The sequence below is a fragment of the Streptopelia decaocto genome (assembly GCF_964273445.1).
Source record: "Streptopelia decaocto genome assembly, chromosome: 15".
NCBI lineage: Eukaryota > Metazoa > Chordata > Aves > Columbiformes > Columbidae > Streptopelia > Streptopelia decaocto.
Window position 1 is genome coordinate 3811056 of NC_138670.1, and position 14605 is coordinate 3825660.

At 48.2% G+C, this 14605-nt stretch overlaps 1 protein-coding gene across 8 annotated transcripts in view; it reads left to right on the forward strand.

Moving 5' to 3' along the window:
• The first annotated feature begins 1875 nt into the window (after positions 1 to 1875).
• The window catches only part of PITPNM2 (phosphatidylinositol transfer protein membrane associated 2), a 124199-nt gene continuing 111469 nt past the window's right edge, over positions 1876 to 14605 (forward strand). For 6 of the 8 annotated variants that reach the window (XM_082065938.1, XM_082065944.1, XM_082065943.1 and 3 more), the window contains exon 1: positions 1876 to 2263. The gene's annotated coding sequence lies outside the window, so the exon portion shown is untranslated. Of the gene's footprint in view, positions 2264 to 12006; positions 12225 to 14605 lie in introns of those variants that run through there. The other 2 variants (XM_082065939.1, XM_082065942.1) reach the window with 1 other exon arrangement.

Consider the following 14605-nt stretch of genomic DNA (forward strand, 5'->3'; position numbering starts at 1 on the left):
AAGAACCATCCTACCCATGCACAGCCTTTTCAAAAAATGCTATTTTATGCCTCATCTTCTCCCCGCAGGTTCTTTTAATGTAAGATCAGAGTTGGGGAGAAGTCAGGGATGTGAATTACTCATTTTCCCCTTTACAGTGTAGAAACTGGCTCTGAATGCTTGGAGTTAACTTGCCCAAATGCACTTCCAGGCTCCACAAACAGATGTACAATTTTGACGGTGCTGCCTCTTCTTACTTGTAATTTTTACTTAGAAGGAGCTGAGGCAGGAAAAAAGAATCATGAGTTCCCCACCCAGCTCTGCTGCTTAGCTGGGGAATTTTCCCACCTTTTGAGTTATTAACAAGTGGCATTTAAAAGTGTCTTTCAGAAGTAACATCAGCAGGATTTGCCAAGGAATCCAGGAAAATGCCGTGAGCTCACTAATGGGCTTGTTTGCTTTCATCAGCACCACAGCACAAACAAACAATTGTCCTGACAGGCACTAGAAATAAGTAGGTAAATCAGCGCAGCTCTTTCACTGCCTTTCCTTATAACCTCCCTTCATCTCCACTCCATTCTTTCCAGTGCTATTCATATTCATGTACTCCTTTTTTTTTTTCATTACATCCAGAAAACTGAATTGTGAGTCAGAATTTATTTTTTAATCAAAAGTCCTCCTCCATCTGTTGGAGCTCTTTAGGCTATTTCTGTTCTATTATAACACTGAAGCGGGGGGGTGGGAAGTGTTGCTCTTGGTAAACTTTTAGGACAACCTTTTAAAGTCAACGGCTGCCTTGGGTGACCTGTTCTGCTCCGTGCGGTGCCCTCGGCCTGGTCTCCAGAGGGGCAGAGGATCTGCAGTTCCAGATTAAATCAGCGGGAGGCCTGAACGCTCAGCGCTTCTCAAAATCAGACCCGAAGCATCAAAAAGTGGGGCACACCAAGCGCGTGTCTGCTGTGGCAAACGGGACTGCACCTGCTTAAATCCCCTTTAAAATTCTTGCCTTTAATGTGAGCAAATTGTGTTGTTCCATATTTGGGGACAAAAAGGGACTTCCAGAGAAGCAGAAGCTTATGCTTCCTCTGGGGAGGACTTGATTCACCTTCCTCTGGTGTTCTTCCTCCCGACACCGCTCTGCATCGGCATTTATCGCCTTCACAGATCTACGATGGTTTTTGTCGGAGCCCCAGGCTTTGTTCTGTCTCACTCTGCCCTTGCGAGACACTCCCATGCAGGTTTTCTCGAAGATAATAAACATTACAACTCTTTCAACTCTGAGATTTAACCTTGAGAAAACCAGTTTTCTGTTTGTCCACGTCTCTAAAAAGCAATGGAATCATCCGGGGTTCAACAAGGGCTTGTTTGCTGGTACCATTTTGCATTTGCTGAGTAGAACTGAAGTGGCAAAGTGATGCCTCCTTAAAAAAAAAATGCAGCAAATTGTCAAATGATTTTAACGGCACAGCAAATTTTGTTGCTGATTTTTTATGAATAAATTGATTCCTAAACCTTTAGGGATTTTTTTTTTCACAGTCCTCGGAGGGTGTAAATTTACAGAAGTGACCAACACCTGCAAAAAGTCGGTTAGAGCGGAGCCTGCGCTGCGGTTTCACCCGTCGCCGCGGCAGTTCGGCTCCGTAACCGTTACTTTATCCTTCCGGCGGGCAGGCGTTACCGGCACCGGCAGGAGAGGGAACCCAGGAGGCCGGTAAGAGCTCCCCGGCGGTCCCGCAGCCCCGGACGGCCCGGGGGCCGCGCCCCCACCCGCGGCGGGACCCTCTGCGGGACCCGCGGCGTCCCCGGCCGGGCGGAGCGGGCGGTCCCGGGCCCCCGGCGCTCCCCGCCGCGGCCGCTAGGCGGCGCCCCCGCCTCGCCCGCCCGCCGCCGTGCGGGAGCGCCGGCCCCGGCGCGGGGAAGGAAGTGGCGGCTCCCGCGGCGGTGGGCACGGCCCGGCCGGGGGGTAGAGCCGTCCGGCCGCCGCGGCGGGACAGCGGCGGGACAGCGGCAGCGCCGGGACGCTTCGCTCTCCCCGCTCCCTCCGCCCCCGCAGCGCGGGGCTGCGCCCGCCCGCCCGCCTCCCTCCGCCTCCGCCGTCCCCGCGCCGCGGCAGAGCCGGCGGGTGAGGAGCTGCCTGCGCCCGGCCCACCCGCGCCGGGGATTATGCCAGCGGAGCGCGGGCATGTCGGCAGGCAACGACTCGTAGGCAGCGGCAGCCGCCCAGCCGCGGCGGCATCAGCAGCAACGGCAGCGGGAGCCGCGGCCGCGGCGCCGGGAGCAGCCGGTGCGTGGTGAGGGGAGCGGGGGCGGCGGGGCGGGCGGGCCCCGGCACCTGGCGGCCCCCGGGGCGGCCCGGCCGCGCCTCAGTGCGGGCGGGAGCGGCCGCGGGCCCGCGGGGAGGGCGAGGGGGAACGGTTGGGGCCCGCGGGGCGGCTGTAGCTTCCCCCGAGGGGCCGGGGCGGCTCGGCGGGCGGCGGAGGACGAACGGCCCCTGCGGGCCGCGCCGCCGGCGGGTGCTCGGCCGGTACCTCCGGGCGCTCCCGCGGCCTGAGCGGGGTCGCGCTGTCTCGTCCTCGCCGGCGGCCAGCGGGATACGTGGGCGATAAAAGTTTCCCGAATAGAGGAGTAAATGACGGGGGGGACCGGTCCGCTGCGCCGCGGGCTCTGCGGGCGCCGCAGCCATAGCGGCCGCTGCCCGGCTCAGCATCGCGGACGGAATAGCGAAGGTTCGTGGCTTTGCTCTAACGTACCCGCTGGTGTGTGGATGAGCTGTGTTGTTACACCCCTCGGCCCCCGGTTATACCTTTGCGTGCCGGTTGCTGTGGGCAGCAAACACCTTTCTCCTGCCCTCGGCCGTGGTTTGGGTGTCGGTGTCTGGCAAACGGGGACGGCACCGGGTTTCATAACGGCAGCAGGAGCGTTTTGGGCCGGGGGTGGCCGGAGGTGCCTCATGGCGGGGACCCTGCCCTGGCCCTCTGCGTCCCCTTCCTTGGTTACCACATCTCTTGGGCTTCAGTCCCAACGATGTGGCGTTGGCACGGGCGCCAGGCGGGATGTGTGGTGTGGCGGATGGCGGTGGGGACCCTGGCTGTGAGGAGGGGACGGAGGCTCTGCCTGGCGATGGCCTCGCAGCCCGCGGTGGGAGAACATGGGTGAGACCTGCAGCGGCCTCGCAGGAGAAACACTTTGACTAGTTATAGCTGAGGAAGAACCTTGTGGGCTTTCGAGGCCTGAGATCCCCCCTGTGGTCTGCGAACTGACTGGAAATGGGCCACACTCCTGCAGTGGTGCCTCCCCCCCGGAGGAAGAGATTTTTCCCTTTAGAAAGAGCAGGATGCGTGTTCCGTAGCCGGGCCTGGTGCTCCCTTCTCTCGTCCTCCCCATCATTCGATGGAAGGGGCCCTGCCCGGTGCCCCCCAACAGCCCTGGGCTCCAGCATGGACAGCTTGAGCTTTTTGTACGTGTGCAGGGGGGTTAAACCGCTCCCTTCGCCTCCTCCCCAGCCCCTCTCAGCCCACCGAAGCAGCAGAAGCCCTGAGGTGCCTCACCAGCAGAGCCAGGAGCCCCTCAGAATTGTGCCTTGTTCAGTCCTCTCACATTTCATGTTAAAATGCCACAACTGAGGCAAAGTTTATTTAACTTGTGTATTTAAACAAAAACCCAAAAGTTTCTTCCTGTGTTACTACCCACTCTGAAGCGAGAGCTTCCATCTTCTCTGCGCTCTGTGTGTCTGGAAGCTGCTAAGTGGGTAATACGATGCCAAAAAGAGTCTTTGGTCTTTGAAGACATAATCTGCATGTGCTCAGCTCTGTGCATGACAGAGGTTCAACACAATGGTGGTAGATCAGTCTTTGCGGGCATCAGGACTTAAGTAGGAGGTGGTTTGATTGCATGTCGAAGTATCTATGGCCTGCAGGCCTCCTCGTCCTCCTATTGCACGCTAATTCCCTCTCCGTGCCCACATCATCTTCCCCACTCTATATTTTTATCGCGTGGTTTATTTTTGTGGTGGCCGCATCGTGCTCCCAGGTAACACAAGCAAACCGACCGCGTTACAGAGTTCAGCGCTGGCTTCCGAGTGAAGTTTGTTTTCCTGCTGTTGAACAGGAGGCTGCTGTTTGTGGGGCAGCTTTTCCCCGGCCCTTGGCAGACCTGGGTTGATAGATCACCATGGGGCTGGTTGTTCTGACAGGTAACCAGCTCGTCGTCTTGGCCCCGGGCTGCTCGGTGATTGAAACGCCTCCTTGGGACGCACAGAGTAAAGCGTGGCCAAGCAGGAGAGCGCGGCCGCCGGCTTGTCCTGGCTCGCTGTGTCTCACAGGAATGCTGCTTCGCGGTCCTTGTTCTGATCGTCTCGGAGAGGGAAAGAGAAAGGCTGGAAATGCTTGTGCTGCTTGTGCTTCTTGCTTTTGATAGAGCAGACTTCTGCTGGGCTGCTAGGTTTCATTAATCATATTTAAGTTTCTGTCACTAACTTTTAATTAAAAGCCTGGTTGATACCGCTTTAATGAATGTACGGATGTTAGCCATCTTCATGCATAAAAATGCTTTTTAATTCCCTTACTATTCCCTTTATGGCCCTTAGATGCTTTTGTTGCCGTTTAAACAGCATACAGTAGCAGCTGTTTGTCTTTTTAATATAACTTTTTCTTGCATCTGTGTTGAGGAAACAGCAATGGTTTGAGTAAACAATTCCCTGGTATCCTTTAACAATATATTTTTAAGTAACTTGTCAGAAAGGGTCATAAGTAATGTCTAAATAGTGAACTCCAAGCTCTTGCTGACTTTAGCTTAAAGTAACTGCTGAAATTATGGTTTTTCCTCATGTTACGTGAGGTGGGGAGGGAAGTGAGAACCTCTCAACGTATGACTTTTGATCCTGAGAAGCTTCACGAGGATCTTTCCCACAAATGATAACTTCTTATTAAAACACCCTTTCTATTTTGGGTTTGCTTCTGATGGTGGATTTCAATACATTTGTTGCTTGTTGTGCATCTAACAGCCCGAGCATTTATTGTGATTTACCATCTGGCGTGTGGGAGCTTTATCTAACTTCTCATTTTGGTTGACAGCAACCAGTTTAGAAAGACCTTGCCTTGATTTTTTTTAATAGAAATTATCAAAACTTAAAACTGACAGCGGTGCTAAGGGGTTTTGAATTGAAATAAATAATCTGGTTTTAGTCACAATTTGTTAGTGCTTCTGCAAGTCGGCCGGATAGAGAAGCAGCGCATCCTTCAAGCGGGCTAATTTAAAGGAGGTTTGTCCAATTAGTCCCAAGCAGCATTAATCTCCCCTCTGCGTTCACACCGAGATCTTGTTATTCAGTTGCTGTCTTGGCAGCCGGACTGGGAGGCCTCAGAAAATGGCAAGTGAAAGCTGACGCTCCCCAGTGCCGTTTGACTCATGCCACTCATGCATATTCACCGTGATGTCCTGTTCCAGGACCAGCACCATCCGTTGAGAGTTTCTTTCTTCACATGTTGTTTTTCTCATTCGAGATACAAGCCTCATTTCGAGGAGAGGGGAGGAACAGGCGTCAATGTCTGTCTTCTCTTTATTTTTATTTACTTAGAAGGAAAAAGCAACATCTAAACCCCATGGTTTTCTTAATAGTCAATTCCTCTCAATAGTGAAGCTGCCTTCCAATTTAATTTTAAAGCTGGCTGACATAGGGTATGATGCAATTAATACTTATCTCCTCAAATTAGTAAGATATGTCTAAATTTAATTTTGAGCCTGAATGCGTCTTATAAGCAAAAATGTTCTGTAGTATTCAGTGTGAATGGGAATGGAGTAATTAATGTGGGGGGAGGGAATAAATAAAACACTTTATTTTTAACTTTGGTTCCTGAGCATTGGAGAAAATCCAAATGCCACAGCATTGCGCTGGGGCAGAGGAGTCGAGTGCGAACTGAGCCGTGAGCTGAAATCGCGGCATCCGTGCCAAGAGTCCTATGGAATTTCAAATGAAAAAAGGCAATGAATGATATTTAGATGTTCTTAATGTACGAAGAACAAAACAATTTAGCATGGAGCTAACCCAGATCCCGTCACTTCAGGGAGTTTTAATCAGCACGATGCCAAGTCCGTACGCGGTGCTCCTGAAGTCGAAATTGTGCGTTTTCCATAGGCAAAGGGTTTCCCAGGTGTGACTGTTTTGATGGTGTTTTTTTTTAATTTAAAGAAAAATATCCCTAGAAGCTGACAGGAAAATAAGCGGAGATGGATATTGAGCGTATGTGGGTGCAGGGAGCAGCAGGAAATCCAACAAGCACGGGGCTAAAACCTGCCCTGGAGAGACCCCAGCGGGTAACTGCTGCCTTCGCCATGAAAGACCAGCCAGGCGGAGAAATTTAGTGCCTTTTACTGAGAGGGAGAAGAACATCTGTGTGTGGGCTTCCATGTGCAAGGGACGGTAACGCGGATCCGGGTGTCGTGGGTTTGGTGGTCGGCATAGCCGGGGTCGCTGGACTTTTTCCTTACGGAGCTGGTGCTTGAGAGCCGCGACACCAGAAATCTGCGTTCTTGTGGACTTGGGCGAGGGCTCCACGCAGCTTTTACAGCCCTGGCTTTGTTGTGTTTGAACAGCTGAGGTTGGCGAGTGCTGTGAGGTTGTAAGCAGGAACCTTAAAACCGTCCTCCGCAGGAAAGCGGTTGAGCTTAGGTAAGCTGGAGAGCCCCCCCGATGTGACAAGGAAAAGGGATTTGCTGCTCATCCTTTTCTGGTCCTTTAAACAGCTCAGTCTCCTGTTTGAAACCGGATACTGGGATTTCTGCTCAGGACCTTCCACCGGTTTCTTTAGTCTCGTCCTGGATGGGGGGATGCAGAGGTCTGGACAATCCAGTAATAAAACAAGAGACAGTTTGCCCCTTGCTGGGAAGGCACTTCTGATGGTTGCAGCGTAACTAGGAGCACTTGGGAAAGATAAAGATCATAGCGAACGAACAGCTGGAAGTTTCATAATTCACCATCGCAGCAGCGATTCCTGTAATGGACGGGGAAGTTCACTCCGATTTGTTTGGATTGCTGGCACTTACATAACGATCGCTGAGCTTCGGGACACTAATTCGAGAATATTAGCTGACTTAACCCACAGAGCAATGACCTGAGAAGGCGTTTCTCTTTAACGGCACAATAACTAATTGGGAGGGTGTATCACGTCAGCACCTTGAGCGCTTTGGCATATCTCGGTGCTTTAGGGGTGAGGCCGTGTTATCTCCAGCTCCAAAGAAGTTGGATGTTTGCACGACTGTTGACTCTGGATGTGTAGCGGGGCCTTAATTCCATTATGTGCTTTAAAAGGTTATGGAAGGATTTCAGGTTTTTATAGTACAGCCGCGGGTCAGATTCTGCCGGCTCGTGGGTGGTCAATCGTTGGGACTCGCTGGGTCGCTCTGGGGCTTATTTTGGATTATTTGGGTTGGAGTCAGAGTCACCGCTCCATAGGGAACGCTGGAGGGCACTTTGTAAGAGGTAAAAAACTAATGGGCACTGGATGTTTGGAATGAGCAGCAAAACAAGTTTATGTATGTATTTCTATATGGACATGTGTTGTAATTGTGTTTTATGTACGTCAGAAGACAATTCAATGGGAATAGCTTCACTTGTGATTGTAATTTGTTTCAAGATCAATACCATAACTTAAAACGCTTCTGCAGTGTTTCTACTTTCTCTGTGGGTGGCTTACCTATTTTAACGCTACTTTTTTATTTTAAAGAGGGAAATAGACGTTTTGTATTTATATTGGATGAAATCGAAATCTAAATATTTACATCTTTTCGGTGGATCTGAGGTTGAGCACCACTTGTAGGCGTTGCCAAGCTGTTGAGTTGTTTCCTTCCCTTGAGTAGGTTGATTTCTTCAGGGTGCTGGAGAGATGGAGCCTCATATTTCTGTCTGTTTTCTAGCCAGTCTCTACAGCTGGAAACATTTCCCTCTGTGGGCTTGGTGACCTGGCGTTACATTCGGAGGGTGTTGTAGCCTAAACACGCCGCAAGCTCAACATGTGTTATCTCCAGCGGAACGCGGAGTTAACTGCAAGCTGTGAAACCGGAGGGGGAGTTCAGGATACAAGTATGTAAATAACTCGGAGATATTTTGTGAAAGAGAACAGAAGGGGAAGGAAGGCCGCTCGCTTGCTTTTTCTCTGCCATCCTTGTCTTTTTGGTAGCGTTCTCTAGGCCACCAAATCAAGGGGACGGGGAAGGAGAGGAGCAGATAGCTCGTCTGCTTTCCCTCTCTCCTTGTTTTTAAGCATCGTTTATCCAGGCTCTTGGGACCCGTTATTTGTTTAACCTGCATCTGGATTGTAAAATAGCGTTCCAAGCTTTAACTTCAACAGATGGTAAACGTCTTCCAGCAAATATCCTCAGAAATGTGTTTAGCATGGACACCATGTGTCCTTTTGTCGGTTTTGGGACTATGCAATAATTTTTAATGTTGTCTTTTGCTTACATTTAATGCCTATAAATAGGCTTTACGAGAAGGCACGTTTATCTAACACACCACCTCTGTGAGAGGAAAGAGCGTATTTGGGCAAACCTACTTGAAGGATTAACCTTTTTTTTGTGTAGCTTCTGTGTGTTGCTCTGGCTCCTCAGTTTTAATTTATCATTTTGTTTAGAAGAGCAAGAGACCGTTTGACTTGCTGAGGGTTCACATTTGGATATCTCCGCTTGACACTCTGCTCAGAGCAATCGTGTTGGAAATGCAGCATCACTGGGGTGGATCATGAAACTTTTCAGTTATATGGTCTTATAAATGGATTTCTAACAGCAAGAATTATTTATGCAAAGCTCCCTACATTTCATAGGTGCTTTTCCTTCTGTGTGTGACCTTCAGTGGAGCTTGTTAGGGCCAGAGCTCCTGCATCACATCTGCAAAACCATCTGGGCTCTCTGGCTGGAGAGGATGTAAACCTCTTCAGACCAGCCTTTGTCCGTCTGTCCTTCTCCTTCATAGGTTGTTCCAGCAGAAAAAGGAGCTTGACATAGAGGGGAGATTTCATTGTCTAATGGAGCATCTTTAGAATCCAAGGTAGATATTTTAGAGCAATTTCCCCCTGCCCCCCTTATGTTGTTTGTCATTTTGCTGACAGAACTTGTGTTTTTTGGCTTGTTATCAAAGTAGAACTGAAAAAGTAGATAAGAATGTGTTTATCTTAAGCATCACTACCAAAACCCATCAGCTAAACTGTGTTGAGAGACTATTTGTGTTGCTGGTTTAAAGGCAGAGTATAATTTGACTTCTAGACCTCCCGTTCTTCCTAAATCAAGTTAATGGCACCAGCAGCTGTGAGAGTCCGATTCTGATGATAAACAGGTTTGAAGCCACCAAAAACCCCTTGAAATCAATTTGACTGCTGTTTGAGAACCACCTTCTCAATATTCTTATTGAGTATTCTGCAGAGGTCTCTGCAGCGAACTTGTAGATCTTGTAGATGTCAGGCTTTCCTGCATACGTTATTGAACTTGCTGTTCAAATTTCTAGCAGACTATATGCAGATCAGCTTTTCAAAGCTTTTTAATAATTTATTTTTATGTGGAAACCTGGGGTCAGCTAGGCAGGATTTAACTAAAACCGCTTGTGCCGTGCCGGGGAGTGCAACACATTGGTGCTTGGAGCACCTTGCAGAGAGGCGCTTCTTGCTTTGCTGTGGGTGTTCTGGAGGTTAAATCCCTGTTTCTTGCCGCGGTTTCTCACTTTATGTAGCACGGGTGGGTCTCTCTGGACCTGGTGAGAGCTGCAGGTGACACTGCAGGTGACAACAGTGGTCCCTGGGTGGGTCGCTGGAGCGGTTACCGACGGCAGCACCCGCAGGGCCCAGGGGCTCCGCGTCGCCGCTATCTGAACATTTTCCATCTGGAAGTGGAAAAAGCAGCCCTTGCAGGGTTTCTTTATCTCGAGGCTGGCAGCGAGCGCAGTGAGTGACATATTTCCATTTGACTCATCTGTTGTCAAAATGGTGACACCCTTGAGTCACATTAAAAATGAGACCTTGTAGCTGAATTGACACATCACTCTGGTGAGCGCGGGCCGGGTGTTTGTCAGGTTGTTTCAGTTTTGTCCTTGTTTCCCTCCCTGAGATGGGGTGAAATTGATTAACGCCATCACTAATCTTGTGTTTTAAAAACAACGGGAGAGCCTGATTGAGGTGGAACGTTGGATGTTCGCTGTAAAGATGCTCAACCTGCTTTACAACTATATAAAGCCCTAAAAAGAAAAGAAAATTAAAAAAATGAGTGCCCAGTAGCCAGATGGTTGGAAAAGAACACCCCGCGATCAATGAGGCAATATGTAAATATTTTCTATCATTACCACAGCACTGCTGTGTTGACATTGAAATTCAAAGTGCTATTCCATGGGACTCCTCATTGATCAGCAGCTGAGCTGGGATGGAACGGAGGACGAAAGCACAACACTGAGCAGTATCAGGAATTGTGGGTTTCTTTGACACGGACAGGCTTCCATCGACGTCTACAAAGAGATTTCAGACCTTCTGAGATACCGTGTTTCTTCCTTATCTGTCAAGCACCGAATAAACGGTGTATTATTTCTTGGAGCTGCTTTATTTAAGGTGAAATACTGTATAGCTGACTGATTTTTCTGTGCTAATTGCCACATTTGTATGGAAGTGGCAAGGTGGAAGATGATATAGAGTTTTCTGAGATATAACTAGCTAGAAATGACCAGAAAGTGATGTAAATCAAATGGGTGAATCAAAATAAAACTTTGGAGGGAGAAAAGAAGGTTCTCCTGAAAGGCTGTGGAGACCTTGTCCGGCTGATTCACTTGGAAATCTTCACAGGGTGATAACATACATTTTAATGCATAAATCATGAAGTGCCTTTAGCATACAGAGGTGCTGAACTTGCCAAGAGGTTTTCTCTTCTTTCTTTTCTTTTTCCCTCCAATTTAGTGCAAAAACATTTCTCGTCGGTTATACTTCTCTCAGAGGGGAGTTTGAAACTTGGCACTAAACAGATGCTTCTAAAAGGTCCATGTTAAGATGTGGATCTGTAACCACCCACCTCAAACAGCATCGTGCTGGTGTGGAGCCGGTGCTGCTGGTGCAGCTCCTGGGGTCCCACTGTGGAGGCAGCTGGGGAGTCCTGGGGGACACGGGGAGCAGGTTGTCACCATCTGGGTGACGGCAAATGTGAACTCTGCCCGCGTAGACCGACGCGAGGCTCATAAAAATCTTATACAGATGCCTATAGTGTGTAAGGGTTTTTTAAATCTATTTTTCTTGCAGCTTAGTTGGAGCAACGCATTGCAACATTTCACAGCCCAGGCTCCCGTTTCATATAAGGGGATAACGACTTCTGAGAAAGGAGGGCAAGGGCTTTGCAGATGAAAAGCTCGTTATAGCTACAGCAAGGTCCAGAGCCCGGGCAGCTTTCTGGAAGCATTTTGCTGTTTGTTTTCTCTCCCTTCCCAGCGGCTCTGGCTGCTCACGGTGAGGTTGGGACCTTGTGCTCCATACGGACCCAAACCCCAGAGCGCTTTGGAGAGTCCAGATGCTACAAGGGTCAGATGGGGGAAAATGGTTGTGGTGTTTTTCTGAGCTGTTCGTATTTTCTACTTAGCTGCTGCATTTATCTTGCTTGTTGCTTGATTTCCTGGCCCATGCTGGAGCCTGTTCTTCTGACTACAGAGTCCTTCAAGGTTTTGAATTTATTCCTTTCTGGTTTGTTGCTTTTTAGTTGCTCACTTATTGTTGTAGGATGACTAACCGATATGAGAACAGAAAACACCTTCTCTGAGGGAAAAGGACCCTTGTGACTGTCTGTGGTCTGAAACTGATGCTTCCAGACGATGGGCACGCGGTGTTTGACCACAGCTGACACTCATGAGCGCTCGGTATTTATTAGCGCCGGCTGTGCAGAAGCAGTAGGCTGAGCTAAAGCAGCTGTGGCGTTTGCTAGGAACTGTTCTGCTAGTTCATTTATCCCTGCGAGACAGTGCTGTTGGTCTCTCTGACTTTGCAGAAGCAGCGCGCAAGTCTCGCTTTCTGCTGCCTTTGCCCTCGCTCGGTGTGATTCCGCTTTGAGGCCGGTGCATTCGGTCTGTGGTCGTCACCAAGTGGGTTTGCTAAGGTGGGAACTCTGCCCATCCCACGAATATCAACGGTTTTAGTGAGAGGAAGGACTGAAAAGCGGAGTGTGACACATCGGTTAAGCAGAGAAGCCCTTCAGACATGAACAGAAAGCATCTTGCATTCATCACCCACCATGGAAAGGTAACTGCCAGCTCTGTTAGGGTAACGTGGCGTTTTCAACGTTTCTGCGAATAAATGAGCCACGTGGCTCCTCTTCCTCCTTGCAGGATGTATTTGCATGTGAATCTGTGGGCTGTTCTCATGTCCTGGTGTGATGAACTGTTCCAAAAGCTGCTCCCAAGCCCAGCGTGGTTCTACTCACCCAAAAGCCTCCCGAGGAAGGGAGCAAGTTTGGGATGTTCGTCTTTGCAAATCACCCACAATTTAAAATGTTGTTCTAGCATTTTGGGAGCTCTTGTGTTAACACAACGCTTCTCCATGTTTTTGTTTGGTTTCTTTTTCCTGCTGGTTTGCTTTGGACAAATCTTGCCCCTGTTTAATAACGTTGAAGTCTCCTGCACTTCAGTAATATGTTTTTAAAGCAGGAGCTGTTTTAACCGTGTGTTTGATTTCCACTTATCACAAAATGCTTCTGAAAAGCAGACAGGGTTAATATTATCATTCTAAAAGAGGCTTAAAACTGACTGTTCTTAAGTTTAAATTTTGCATTGGTAATCTGTTCTCACGCCTAAAAATAAGTAAATGAAGAACAGTATCAGTGAGGCCCCTGCGAACCGCAGTGAGTTTAAAAAGTGATGGCTCGGGAATACAGTCAAGGTGAATTATGTATGATTATTCCAGAAAACAAGGTTTAGAAATATGTCATAACATCCTAGGCTACATTAATTATGTGTTACTCTCAGTGTTTACTGGAGAGAAAATGCTGCTGTTTACAGTTTCCCGAAGGCAACACTTTCAGCTTCTGCTGTTCCAAAATGTCTTTCCTTTTAATCACTTTTGATTTCAATGCTGTTTGCAAGTGTGGAGGGAACTCTGGTGTTCTGTTTGGAATAACCGTTCCAGACCTGCAGTCTCTGAAAATAAGGAGTTTTGTCACCCTTCCCCAATCTACAACAAAGGAAAAAACACCCAACCCTGAAACAAAAGAGAATGAATCTGACTGGAGGTGTATTAGGTTGGAAAACTATGTGGATATAATGAATCCTTTTTGAAAAGAAAGTTAATGTGAGGATTCTGGTTTGCTTGCAGATCAATGTGGGCGAATGGCTAAAGGGACTAATGAGACTCCTGTTTACCTGGAGGAGCGTTTAAAAGTTCAAATGCAAAGCAAGATTAAAATTTTATATTTAAATAGTTTATATTTAAATATTTTATATTCAGGTATTTTATATTTAAAATTTTATATTCAAATATATTTCCATCATACAGATTTGAATAGGTGATTTAGGGAGAAATCCTTTGGGCTTTAAATTGTGTATAACAGTAGGAGAAGAAACATTTAAAATTTCTCTTTATTAAAAACAAACTTTGTAAAGGATTCCTTAAGAATTTAGTGGGTTAATTCTGCCCCAAAGCGCACACACAAATTCTTGATGCAGGTTTATATATGGAAAATATTTTCTTCAGTTGATTTCAATATATAATTTTAAAAGTGGTAATGATTTTCGCTGTTCATTTTGTTGTAAGCCTGCAGAGTCCAGTTAATTTATAATCCGGCCTCGGCTGTATTCATACTGGGAATAAGAGCAATAGTCAATTAAAGGAAAGAAAACCAAGAGTCAGCTTTGTAGCCCATTGCAATCACATTTGGGTGACATGGAGGACATTTAGCGCTGCTGTGGGACAGTGTATCTGTGTTACCGACGCGGGGTCGCGGCTCATCCCGGGGCTGGAGCAGCTCGGCTGCTCGGCTTTGGCGCTTCGGACTCTGAACGTGCCCGGCAGAGCGGAGCAGACGCCGCGATTCCGTCGTGTGGACGCGAGGACACAGACGTGTGGGGATCCCTCGTCTTTAAACCCCAGATCACATTCCAAAGCCTTGGGTCTGCAGACTAGACCTGCGGTTTCCAGCCCAGGTTGATCCACATCTCACAGTTGCATTGCAGAAGGTTTTGAGGTGGTTTAAGCAACTTGATGGCCAACTCTTTCAACTCTGTGGGTTTTTTTAAGCCCGGCTGGGGCAGCAGAAGTGGCATTTGGGCTCCATGCGACTGGCTCAGCTGTGAATCAGCAAATGACGTTAATAAGCGTTTGTGGGCTAAATATATTTTTAAGCTGTCTGGCTGCTTGCTCTTGGTGAGATCTCGGAGATTAATGGCCCTGAAATATTACTGGCGTTTGCTCTTCCTCCAGGATGACTCTGACCTGTGCAAGCACTATTATCTATTTAAATTGCTGTACAAGAAAGTGCAAGAGTAAAGAGCCGTTACTTTTTTGATTGTTAGTAAGACTTAAATCAGTGTGTTAAATGAAGCAGGGAATCGCAGCTAAAGGTGTCAGTGGTTTTTCCAAGCATTTCGTGTTCTTTGGTGCAGGGAGCAGAGTGTATTGGTGTTTTATTT